This window comes from Delphinus delphis, chromosome 7 (genome assembly GCF_949987515.2).
Source record: "Delphinus delphis chromosome 7, mDelDel1.2, whole genome shotgun sequence".
Taxonomy (NCBI): Eukaryota; Metazoa; Chordata; class Mammalia; order Artiodactyla; family Delphinidae; genus Delphinus; species Delphinus delphis.
Genome location: NC_082689.1, coordinates 11,308,161 through 11,320,032, shown reverse-complemented (window position 1 = coordinate 11,320,032; position 11,872 = coordinate 11,308,161).

The following is an 11,872-nucleotide window of genomic DNA, read 5'->3' as shown; positions in this document are numbered from 1 at the left end:
TCAGAAATTTTACCTATACTTCTGCACACTTGGGGTTTGGCCTCGTGCTTCTTAGAAATGGAACTGCTGAGTGAAGAGTGTACATCTTAAGAACTTGGGTACGTCTCAGATATTTTCTGTATTGCTATGTAGTCTTCATGGTCATTTAACATTTTTCATAGTTTAATGTTAAGTGAGTACCTTGCTGTATATAACCTTTCATTTGTGTTATTTCTTGGAATAAATTCTGAAAAAAAAAATCACACTGATGGCTTATAAGGATTAACATTTTATCCTCTCAACTAAATTACTGTTTAAAGGGATTATTTTAATATTTATAAATACGAAAAAGACATGTGGGCCATTCTTTCTTCAATCTCCACTTGTCAGAGGGAATTCCTTTTAATGATTGCTAATTTAAGGCATATGAAATAATGCCTTTATTTATTGGTGGGGTTGATTTTACCATAGTTTACTAGTTGAATTTTCTCATTTATGAATTGTTCTAAAAGTTAACTTGGAACTATTAATTGGATCACCTAAATCTGTATTTTTATTTATTACATTGTATATCGTTATGAAATTACAGAGGCACAATCAAGGACTTTGTCTATTGTTAATAATGTCATTTAACTTTCAGGCTGAATAACATCATCTGTAATGGAATTTCAAATCTAGAAATTTCCTCTTAGTTCCATAATTTTTTTCCCCTTTAAACTAGTTAGAGAAGGATGAATGTATTCAGATACTTCAGTTGAACTGATCATTATTCAGGCTCAGAAGCTCATCTTTTCTCCCTACCCTGTAGTTGCGACACATAGCAACCTAGAAATGGCTATTGGTGGGGGCCTGGCGAGGCAGGGTATTAGTTTCACTACGATGTGTCTGGATGTGGGTGTTTATTTTTATTTTGTGCTTGGAATTTGATGTGCTTCTTGAGTCTGGATCGCTCTTTTTACCAGTTCTGCAAGTTTCTTGACTGTTCTATCTTCAAATGTTATCTCTGCAGTATGCTCTTCTTAAAAACCTTTAAGGTTTTTAAGAGAATTTTTGATGAGGGAACTAAGTAAAATTTTGTGGAATCATAGAATTTCAAACATTTTAATGCTTATGGTTATAAATAACAATTCAGACTAAATTTCTATAAGGCTATCACCGAAGAATACTGTAAACTTATAGAATACAGTAGTTAACGATTTTAGAACCGTACAGTTCCTTTCAAGCCTTATTGTTCTTTTCATTTACTAAATATATTTGGGTAGCTCCCTCAGAGAAGAGAGGAATTACCAGGCTTTCCAGATAAGATGTCCAGTATCCTAAACTGGGAATTTTATTTTTTATTTATTTATTTATTTATTTATTTATTTAGTGATATGCGGGCCTCTCACTGTTGTGGCCTCTCCCGTTGCGGAGCACAGGCTCCGGACTCGCAGGCTCAGCGGCCATGGCTCACGGGCCTAGCCGCTCCGCGGCATGTGGGATCTTCCCGGACCGGGGCACAAACCCATGTCCCCTGCATCGGCAGGCGGACTCTCAACCACTGTGCCACCAGGGAAGCCCCTAAACTGGAAATTTTAGGTTAGAGGACCTTGCAAATCCTAGTGCGCCATGCAAAGACTTCCAATATTTTCAGTTTCCCCTATTCAGAAATAATACCTTTTAAAATGCAGAACAATTTTGACTTTTTAAGTAACGTTTGAGAATTTCTCATGTGAAAGATTATACTGAATGCTGTACGTCATTGTCGTAGTAGCTTCCATTTAGTCGGTGTTAATTTGGTGCCACTTTGCTAAATGTTTTGTAAACATTATTTCCTATAATCACAACCTTATATGACTTCTGTTTTACCAGACGAAACTAAGGCTAATATGGCGGTTTACTTGCTCAAGGAAAGTAGGTGGCAGAACTCTCCAAACAGATGTTCAGAACCTCTCCACCACAGTGCCCTGGAAGAACTGATCGTCTAGATGGGGGAAGGCTGATGTATGCAAACACGCAAGCCAAGGGCAGGGAAAAGGGCTCTGGAGAGTAGGAGGGATCTCAGTCTGGCCTTAGGCAGACATATAAAGGAGTAGCCACCTTGAAAGGATAGTAGAATGTAAGACTGAGGGCTAAGGCTGAGCAGAAGCTGAAGGAAGCAGGAAAGACGGGCGTTTATGTTGTGGGAACTCCGTATTGATGGAGAAGCTGCTATTTGCTGCACTTTGGACAGCTTTGTCCTCCCAGCATTTGAATAAAGGATGGGGTATGTGTGTGTAGGAGTACTTGTTGCAAACACTTCCAAATTCCTAGGGCATGAAGAACATGGAAAGCAGTGTAAGAGTCAATAATAATAATTGTATTTAAAGTTAGTGTAAAATAGTATTAGTTTGGAATTCTCTAAATCAGGGGTCCCCAACCCCCAGGCTGTGGACCAGAACCGGGCCACACAGCAGGAGGTGAGTGGCAGTCAAGCAAGCAAAGCTTCACCTGCCACTCCCCACCGCTCCCCATCGCGCACGTTACCGCCTGAACCATCCCCAGCCACGTCCGTGGAAAAATTGTCTTCCACGAAACCCGTGTCTGGTGCCAAAAAGGTTGGGGACCGCTGCTCTAAAGCATATATATTGCACCTATTGCATTAAAGATGATTATGGCCACTTGGTACTCAATGTGTGATCTGAGGACCTACAGCCTGGACGTTGCCTGGGAGGTTGTTAGCCATGTAAATTCCCATCCCAGGATAGTAATCAGAATCTGCGTTTTATGCAAAGCTAGTCTGTAGAGAGTGGATAGTTGTGGCGCACGGACTTGGTTGCTCTGCGGCGTGATCTTCGCAGACCAGGGCTCGAACCCGTGTCCGCTGTATTGGCAGGTGGATTCTTAACCACTGCGCCACCAAGAAAGTCCTGAATTGTATACTTTAAAAAGGAAAAGTGTATGTGAATGATATCACAATTAAGAATGCAAAAATAAAATAACTATGCCCGGGTAAGTCATTCAAATGTTTAATCTCCCCTAACTGGACTATGGGGACTTCCTCTGTATCCCTAGCACCAAACCGGTGCTAGCAAGTAGTAGGCACTCATTCGTTCTTTTTTTTTTTTTTTTTTTTGGAGCAATTCAACAAGTGAACTAAATACATATGTCATCCTAAATTGAATTCCTTTGACTCATTTCCCAGGGGCGATGAAATGGGTCCCTGTGACTCATTTCCCAATGATGATTTGGCTGGCGGTTCCACTGCTTCCCTTCCTGGAATGGCTTTTGCCATCAGCCACTTAGCAAATATTATCCACTTGCTCAAGTGATGTTATGAGCAGTCTGGTCGTAATTGATTGTTTCAGCACTTTATTGACGAGTATTCTCAGACTTCATATAAGATGCTCTGATAACATGGTTGAAGACACCAGGTGGGTTGTGTCTGTGATGAAAGAAGCTCACGACTTTTACCGGGTCACGTTTGGGTTGAGGTGGCATGGGACACGAAAGAGAAGCTACAAGTGGCAGTGAGAAAAGCAAGGGATGGACTAGCTAAGGTACAAAGGGAAAATCGTCCTGTCCTCGGCTTGGAAAGAACCTGATATCTGTGTTTCTTTGCTGCTTTTAATGTGATAGGGCACTGACACAGCTCAAATCAAGAAAGAATTCAGCTGGCCTCAAATATTTCCTGATAAATTGATTGTCCTTATCCAGAGAGAATGAACAGTGCTGGTAGTTACTGCTAAAATATATGGAGGCGTCTGGTCACCCCTACCCCACCATTTGCCCAAGTTTATCCAGCAACCCACTGTTTCTGTGACCCTGCTGGTGTTGGCAGTGCAGTAACTGAGAACATGGGCTATAAAAACTCAAATCTGGATCGAAATTCCAGCTCCACACCTCAGAAAGCCTTGCACCTTTAGCAGCTTATTTAATTTCCCTGAACGTTAGTTTTTCCCTTTGTAAAATGTAGATCATGATATTGATCTGTCAGGATTATCATCGGAATTAAGTTAGATTGATGTATGTATGCTCTCCGTAAGTGGTGACTATTATTATACCTTCATTATTATCGTGGGTTTTGTTTTCAAGTTTTTACTTGTTCAGAGTCTAAATTTCTTTTAGGTCTGGTCTAACTTTTAAGAATAAAATTTGGGTCTATATGCTTATATTAAATTACAATTCTAGCATCATCTGCTTATCCTCATCATATCAGTAAATTTGACTGAAATCATTTCACAATTACATAGTTGTATATATTAAGTTAAAAAAAATGAAACCATCAATCCAGATCAAATAAAAGTAACTTCTGCCCTCTTTAGATAAATCAGTAATTCCCTTTATGAACATATATCTAGAGAATAATTTTTAAAATGGATCATTCTGTATTATCATTAAACTCACAGAAGAATTAAGAGCTGGACGGGTCCTTGGGAGAGCCTGAGCCCAATGTTTACAAGGGAAGAAATGGCTGTTTAGAGAAGTTTAGTGACTTATTGACAGGCAGACAGCTGCACTGTGATATGGACAAAACCAGATGGCTCTGCCTGCCGTGCCCACTCAACGCTTGTTCCAAGGCACCAATTCTTGTATTAAGAAAAAGACAAATAGTGATACTGGTCACTTGCCCTTAAGGCCTTACTTTATGTTATCCCTTCAATTACCTGTTTGAACTCCCCAGTCAATGTACATCTTCCATCTATCACAGCCTCCTGACCCATCCTAGCCCATCAGTCTTAAAACACTCAGGTTCTTTTCTGACCTCAAGTTTAAAAGGCATCGTAGAGCCACCAGTGGTAATTATAGCCTCCCACCCTCTATTCCCAGAGTCTTATGAACAGTTACAGAGCTGGTGATTTCTGGGTAAAAATACTCAGCCCCATATTCTATGGTCTCGTTGAGAAGTGTTTGATGAAGATTTGGTCCTACCTGCTGGCTCCTGGTGGGTTAGTGATGTGTCCCAGACACCCCTTTTTTGTTCCTTTCAGTGGCTCTTAGTTTCTAATTTCTTTATTCTGTCCTGTGTCAGAATAGCTCAAAGGGAAAAGAATATCCGCGAATACTCTCCTTGAAAAATAGTCAAAAGTCATTTTGAAGATCTTGGGTCCCAGGGAAATAGGCATATCTCTTTGGTCTTGCCTTGGTTCTGCTGGTAAGTCTTTTTACCCCAGGATGAAGAGGCTGGTGATGGAACTGAGTGGCAGCTCTGCCCCTGGGGCTAGGTGGGGCTGGGTGAAGCTCGGTCTGCAAGTGTGGAGCTGGTGGGAAGCACCGGGGGTAAGTCTTCTCTTTGGAAGCCGAGTTTCTGGCCTGTTGAGACACTTAGATGGAGGGTGTTAAGAAGTATCCACATAGATTAGACATTTTAGGTACCTCATTCCAAAGGTTTTCTTTTTATTTTCCAACTATGGGGCCTATATATATATTTTTTTTTTTGGTAGCTCAGTTTTGCTTGTGTCTAATTATGACACTTTTTTGTAACAAGCAACAAAAACCACAAAAAAAGAAACTCTAGATGAATTGGGAGATCATCTTAATGTCTTTTTAAAAGGGCATTAGCATGATCTTACATTAGCATGGGTTTAAAAAACCCACTTGGCTTTTAAGATGACTTTATTCTCTGAGTTTCCATCATCCGCTCTGGTGACCTCCCAGAAGCAAGGTCACTTGGGCATCCCTTATGAGAATCACTGATTTAATTTTGAATGAAATTTGTTGTATGACTATTATGGGGCTTTCCTTTCCCTACTGTTTTAGATGAGGTACCTTTTTAAAAGCATTCCAGTTTAAAATCTTTCTAGAAGATGCAATTGTGCTTTTGGTTTTCAGCTTTGCTCCTTTATTTTGTGAGTTTTCTGTGAAGAATGTCTTTGGCCAGAAGCTTAAGGACACGGCTGAATTGCGTACTTTAATGAGAAGGGAATTGTCAGGTCATCGGTGTCTGACCCTTATACCTCACGTGAGACACTGTTCAATACCCATCCTCGCTGGCCTTGTAAATGGCTTTAAATGGATTCCTGGGGTCGTGACCACCTGGTGTCATCCCCTGGAAAGAGGATGGTCCTTCATTCATCAAATATTAATTGATGCCTCATACTGTGAAAAGACCTGGGAATTCAAAATCAAAACATGTGGCTCCTGCTCTCTAGAACTGCAAGGTCTTGTAAACAAGCACGTGCATGATTGTGTTGATGTACCAGTGAGATCATGTAAAAGGCAGCTGCTTGCACAGGTAAGGGAGTAATTGACTCTGAATGATGGGGAGGAAGCCAGCTGGTCAGAGTCAGCCTGCAGAGCTCCCTTTCTTTCTCTGAGTGGGTGTTGACTGAGGGTGTGCCTGGCACTGTGGTGGGCACCAGGCACACAGCACTGATAGGCAGGTAGGACTCAACTCTCAAGGAGGGAGAGAGAAAAACAATAAGGGCCAACGAAGAAGCAAAATTCTGGTGTTTACAAACACCATACCCTAAGGGCTACTTCAGCGTGAGTGATCAGAAAAGATCACTCTACAGAGGTGAGGTTTAATTTTCTACCTGAAAGTTAAGCAGGAATCAATTGTGCAAAGACTTGGAAAACTTTATTCCAGGCATAGAAAGCAGCGAGGGCAAAATTGTGCAAGTTGGAACATGCTTTATGTATTTGAGAATGGAAAGAAGGCAAGTGTGGCTGGTGAGTGGGGCTGATGAAGGGAAGGGGAGGGGTCAATCATGTAGAGCCTTGTGGGCTGGGGTAAGGGATTAAGACAAACCCAGAGCATGAAGGGAAGCCATTGGTGGGTTGTCAGCTCGGCATGATGTGGTCCAAACTCTAGCTGCTGTGTGGAAAAGGGAATTTATCGGGGATAAGGGTGAAGCGTGGAGAGTAATTTGGAGATTACACCTGTAGTTCAGAAAAGAGACAGTGGCTAGTGGCGGGGTTGATGGTACTGGAGAAAGAATTGGATGTTGTTGAAAGAGAAATTCACCAAGTGTACATGGTGAAGGTAGGACAATCCAGACACAGGAGGAAGTGGGGGTGAGAATGAGCAAACGGAGTCGCCAGAGAGGAGCTGGAAAGGAGGGCTTTAGGGGTCTCAGTCAGCCTAGGTGCCATCTTGATCTAGACGTGTTCTTTGCAGCTTAATTTTTTTTAAGCTTTTTATTTGGTGATAGTTGTAGATTCACATGCACTTGAAAGAAAGAATGCAGAGAGGTCCTGCACACCCTTCACTCAGTTTCCCCCAGTAGTAACATCCTGCATAACTGTAGTAGAGAATCACAGCTGAGAAACTGACATTACACTGTGTTCGGATTTCACCAGTTTTACAGGCACTCATTTGCATGTACTTACCTCTGTGCAATTTTATTGCACGTGTAGACGTGTGTGACCACCGCAGTGAAGACACAACTGTTCTGTCACCAGGACCCCTCCCGTTACCCTTTTCCAGTCACGTTCACCCCCTTCCCTCTCTTCCTCTCTAACCCCTAGTAACCACTAACCTGTTCTCCATCTCAGTACTTTTGTTATGGCAAGAATGTTATACACATGGAATTATACACTATGTATCCTGTTGAGCTGGGCTTTTCCCTCAGCATCATTCCATCGAGGTCATCCACGTTTTGCATGGAGCAGTAGTTCGTTCCTTTTTTATGACTGAGCGGTATTCCGGGGATGGATATACCATAGCTTGTTTAACTCTTCACCTATTGAAAGACTTCTGAGCTGTTTCCAGTTTGGGGCTATTATGGATAAAGCTGCCATAAGCATTTATGTATAGGTTTTTTGTGAACATTAAGTTTTCATTTCTCTGGGATAAATGTCTGAGAGTACAATTGCTAAATTGTATCGTAAACACATTTGGTTTTGTAAGAAATTGCCATATACTTTTCCAGAACGCCTATACCATATTTTATTCTTGCTCACAGTGTATGAGTGACTCAGTTTCTCTGCATCCTTGCTAGCTTTTGGGTTGTCACTATTTTGGTCATTCTGGTAGGTATATAGTGATATCTCATTGTGGTTTTAATTTGCATTCTTTAATGGCTAATGATGTAGAACACCTTTCCATGTGCTCATTTGCCATCGGTATATCCTTTCAGTGAATTGTCTGTTCACATCTTGTGCCCATTTTCTAATTGGTTGCTTGCTTTCTAACTGTGGAGTTTTGAGAGTTATTCATGTATTCTAGATATAAGTCCTTTGCGGGATATGTGGTTTATAGATATTTTCTCCAAGTCTATAGCTTGTCTTCTCATCCTCTCAACAAGGTCTTTAACAGAGCAAACATTTTTAATTTTGATGCAGTCCAATTTGTCAATTTTTTATTTTACTGTTCGTATTTTTGGTGTCAAATCTAAGAACTCTTCATCTAGCCTTAGTTTCCAAAGATCATCTTCTCTATTAAAAAAAAACTTCCCTGGAAAAATGAAATAGAAATGGTTAACTAGATGCCTATTATAATGAGATGGTTCTCTAAATCTAAATGGAAAAAAGCTGCTTCTCCTATACTGATACAGTCCAAAGGTCTCGAATTCAAGCATGCATCAGAAGCACCTGGAGGACTTGTTAGAACACAGATTACTGGCTTCACCTCCAGACTCTCTGAGAATTTACATTTCTAACAAGTTCCCAGGTTATGCCAATGCTGCTGGCTCCAGGGGCTACACTTTGAGATAGACTAATATATTCTAACTCTACTGAAGGTCAAAAATTTGAGGTTGTGGCTTATTGGGGAAAAAAAAAAAAGACTGAAGACTGCCCTCAGGTCTATAAAGAGTTTTGATGAGCAGACTCTCATCTAAGTCTACAGTGGACCAGGGGAAACATGAAAGCAGGGAAGGTTTCAGTTGTACATCTGGAAGATGTGAAGTACCGGGGTGAGGGTGCATTGGGATAGGCCAACAGTGGAGGACACGGGTTTTTTATACCTGGAGTCTTTCTAAAGAAAATAGGCCAGAGGCCATCCTTTGCTCTGAATTGTTGAGAAAGTCTCTTGTTTAAAGGTAAATGATTAAGTTTCTAAAAATGTAGGAGATGGCACAAGTCAGTGTAGATGAATTCTTCCCAGTTTCTAAAACTACTAAGTATAGTAATTGGATCCTTCAATTTTGTAGACGTTTTCTCTCTATGTTAGACTTGCGTTCACTTAGTTACACACAAGGAGAATTTTCCTGGGTCCTGACAGTCAGGTACTCATGGTATATTCCTGGCGTTGCTTGGCTAAGAGTCATTGTAATCCTTATCCCCATATCACACAGAAATTTCAAAAATCTTCATCCTCTTGCACATTAATGTGCATAAAATGAGTGGGGGGGCCTTGATCAACATCTTAGATCTGTCTTGCTCATTTATTTGTTCTTCTCATAAGAATGGGGCGGAGAATCACTCTCAGAAACTGGCAAATGCAGAATTAAAATATTTTCACCGTTTCTAAGAGTAGTACCAGAGTAAAAAAGAAATTAGGACCTAAATCTTCAGGTGCAGGCCTAACCTTGGGTCAGTGAACTTTGGTAGCACCTGCATACACCTGTTCCCAATCCATCGCAACACATCCTGGCACCGAGCCATTGCTATGTAGGAGCCAGAGGCCATCCATGGTCATGGCCTCTTACAAAAATCACTCTCTGTGATAAGCGTTTTGTGTCAGAGGCCATATACTTCCAATTGAGGTTTGAAAAGAGAAGATTTAAGGCAGGTTTGGAAATGTATTACATTTGTCTTAAGAATATCCTTTGCAGGGATGGGGTAGGCTGATTTGGGGTGAAACGCCAGCTGTTATTCTGGAGTGGCAACAACTCAAGCTGGGTTCATGTTCTTTCAAACCAAGGTGAGATGTAGGAATTTTTGGAAAGAATAATAACATTCCCATTGACTTCAAAGAAATGAGTGTCACAATGAGATAAGGAGACAGAATGTGGTAAATCAGGCTGCTCTGAGACCTGCTTGTGATTGTTCCATAACGCATCAGTGCAACTGATGATCGTAAAAGAAAAGAATCTTACAACTGGGGAAATCCTTCCCAGCAAGGGTTTCTTTATTTAGCTTTCCTGAATTTAGAGACCACAGAAGGTCTTTTCGTAGCAAGACAATTAATAAAAGTAGAAAAAAAAAAGGTCTTTAGCCATCAATGTATGGTGCATTCTATTTAAGATTTCATTTTTAGCAGTACAGCACTGCTGGGCAGAATACAGAAGAAATGGCATGTAATGTACGGGCACAGTGAAAACAAGTGCGGGCATTGAAGTTGTGTAAAAGAATTTCAGAAAAGCAAAAAAGTAACTGATTCGATTTTCAAGTTTGTTCAATATGTGAATTGTCTACAGCGGCTGGGCTGTCTTGTTTGCACAGTTCTTATTGTTCACCTCAATAGCAGGGTCTTTTGAAATTATCAATTTGTGATGTGGCAGAGATTACAAGCCTTGAGTGCACAGGAGTGACTTCCAGGTCACGGAAGGAGAGACGGGGAGGGCTGGAGGAAAAACTTGCCGACAGACAAACCCAATCCCTGCAAACGCTGCCAGCAGCTGAGCTGGCCCACCCGGCACAGCGTTGCTTCTGGCAGCAGCTCTGGTGCTGGCAGCAGCCTTTCCACAGCCGCAGCCACACGGGCTGCAGCTCCAGGTGCTGCGATGGCGGCAGACCGCAGGGATGCCGCAGCAGCCCCCAGGGCCGCCGTAGCAGCAGGGGCAGCAGCTGGGGCAGCAGCCGGGGCGCAGCTGCCGCCACCCCAGCCGAGGCAGCCACCACAGCCACAGCTGCCCACGGTGTCAAGTAGGGAGGACGCGAGAGAGATGAGGAAGGAGATGCAGGAGGGGAGGGAGGTCTGATGCCGCCTTCTGCTGGGGGAGGCCCTTATATACCGACTCTGGGGACAGGAGAGGGAAGACACATGACCATTTCCCTGTTGCTATTTAGCTTGATTTACATGGAAGAATCCATCATCTCTTATTACTTCCCTTTTAGATATCTTTGTCTTTATCACATTTTCAGTTTTGATAATTTTTTCATAAAACTATATTCCAATGCAATTTGAAAAGGCCTAAAAGTTCTAGGGAAGCATGCTGGGAACCGGGCTGTCAACAGGGATGGGCAGACTTCTCCATCATCCCTCACTGCCCAGGGAACATTACTGTGTGTGTGGGTTGTCAGGGGTCTGCAGACCATACCCATCATTGGACAGCCCCTAGGCCAGGTGGTCTGTGACCTTCCAAGGGGGTCAGTACAGTGAAGTTTAAGGTATAATCTTTGACCTCAAAGAGTTTGCAATAAAGTGACGTTGGGAGATGGGGATGTGAAAATGGCAACAGAGTCAAAGTCCACCGCCAAGGCCAGAGGCCATGATTATGCTTTGTGACCAGTAGGAACTGCTGAGGCTAGAAGCTTTTATTCTTTACCTCTTCATCTGAAGCATACCATTGTGATTTGTCTTCTCACACCCAGGCTGTAATGATTATTTTAAAAACAGAAATACATCCTCTGACGAGTCTGAATTTTGATGATGTAGTTCTTGGTATGTTTAGCTTTGGATGAGGAACTAATTTTGTCTTTGATGATACGACATCAGTTGATGTCTGAGAGAAACACTATGCTAAGTAGCCTGACTTAGGTGATTCTGAGAGCAGGGCAGGTACCCTGAGGAGTGCAGGGGCAGAGGCCAGAGATGCAGGGGAAGTTAGGAAAAAAAGGACTCTGGCTATGAGGTAAAGCATGTAGTTGTGGATCCTGGTGAGATTTGAGGGTTGGTGACCAACATGGAAGCTGTAAAAATATAAGGTAGGAAAAATGGAAGTGCAAGTGGGCTGTTCATCACACAAGCTGGTGTAGGAGCATCTCTAGCCATCACTGAGACTTCAGAGACCTTGGTGGGGATGTTTGGTGGCTGACTTTCCCCCAAGCTTCATTTGCAACAGGCTTGCTGTTCAGAACCCATTTTGCCAATCTGGTAAGATTGTTC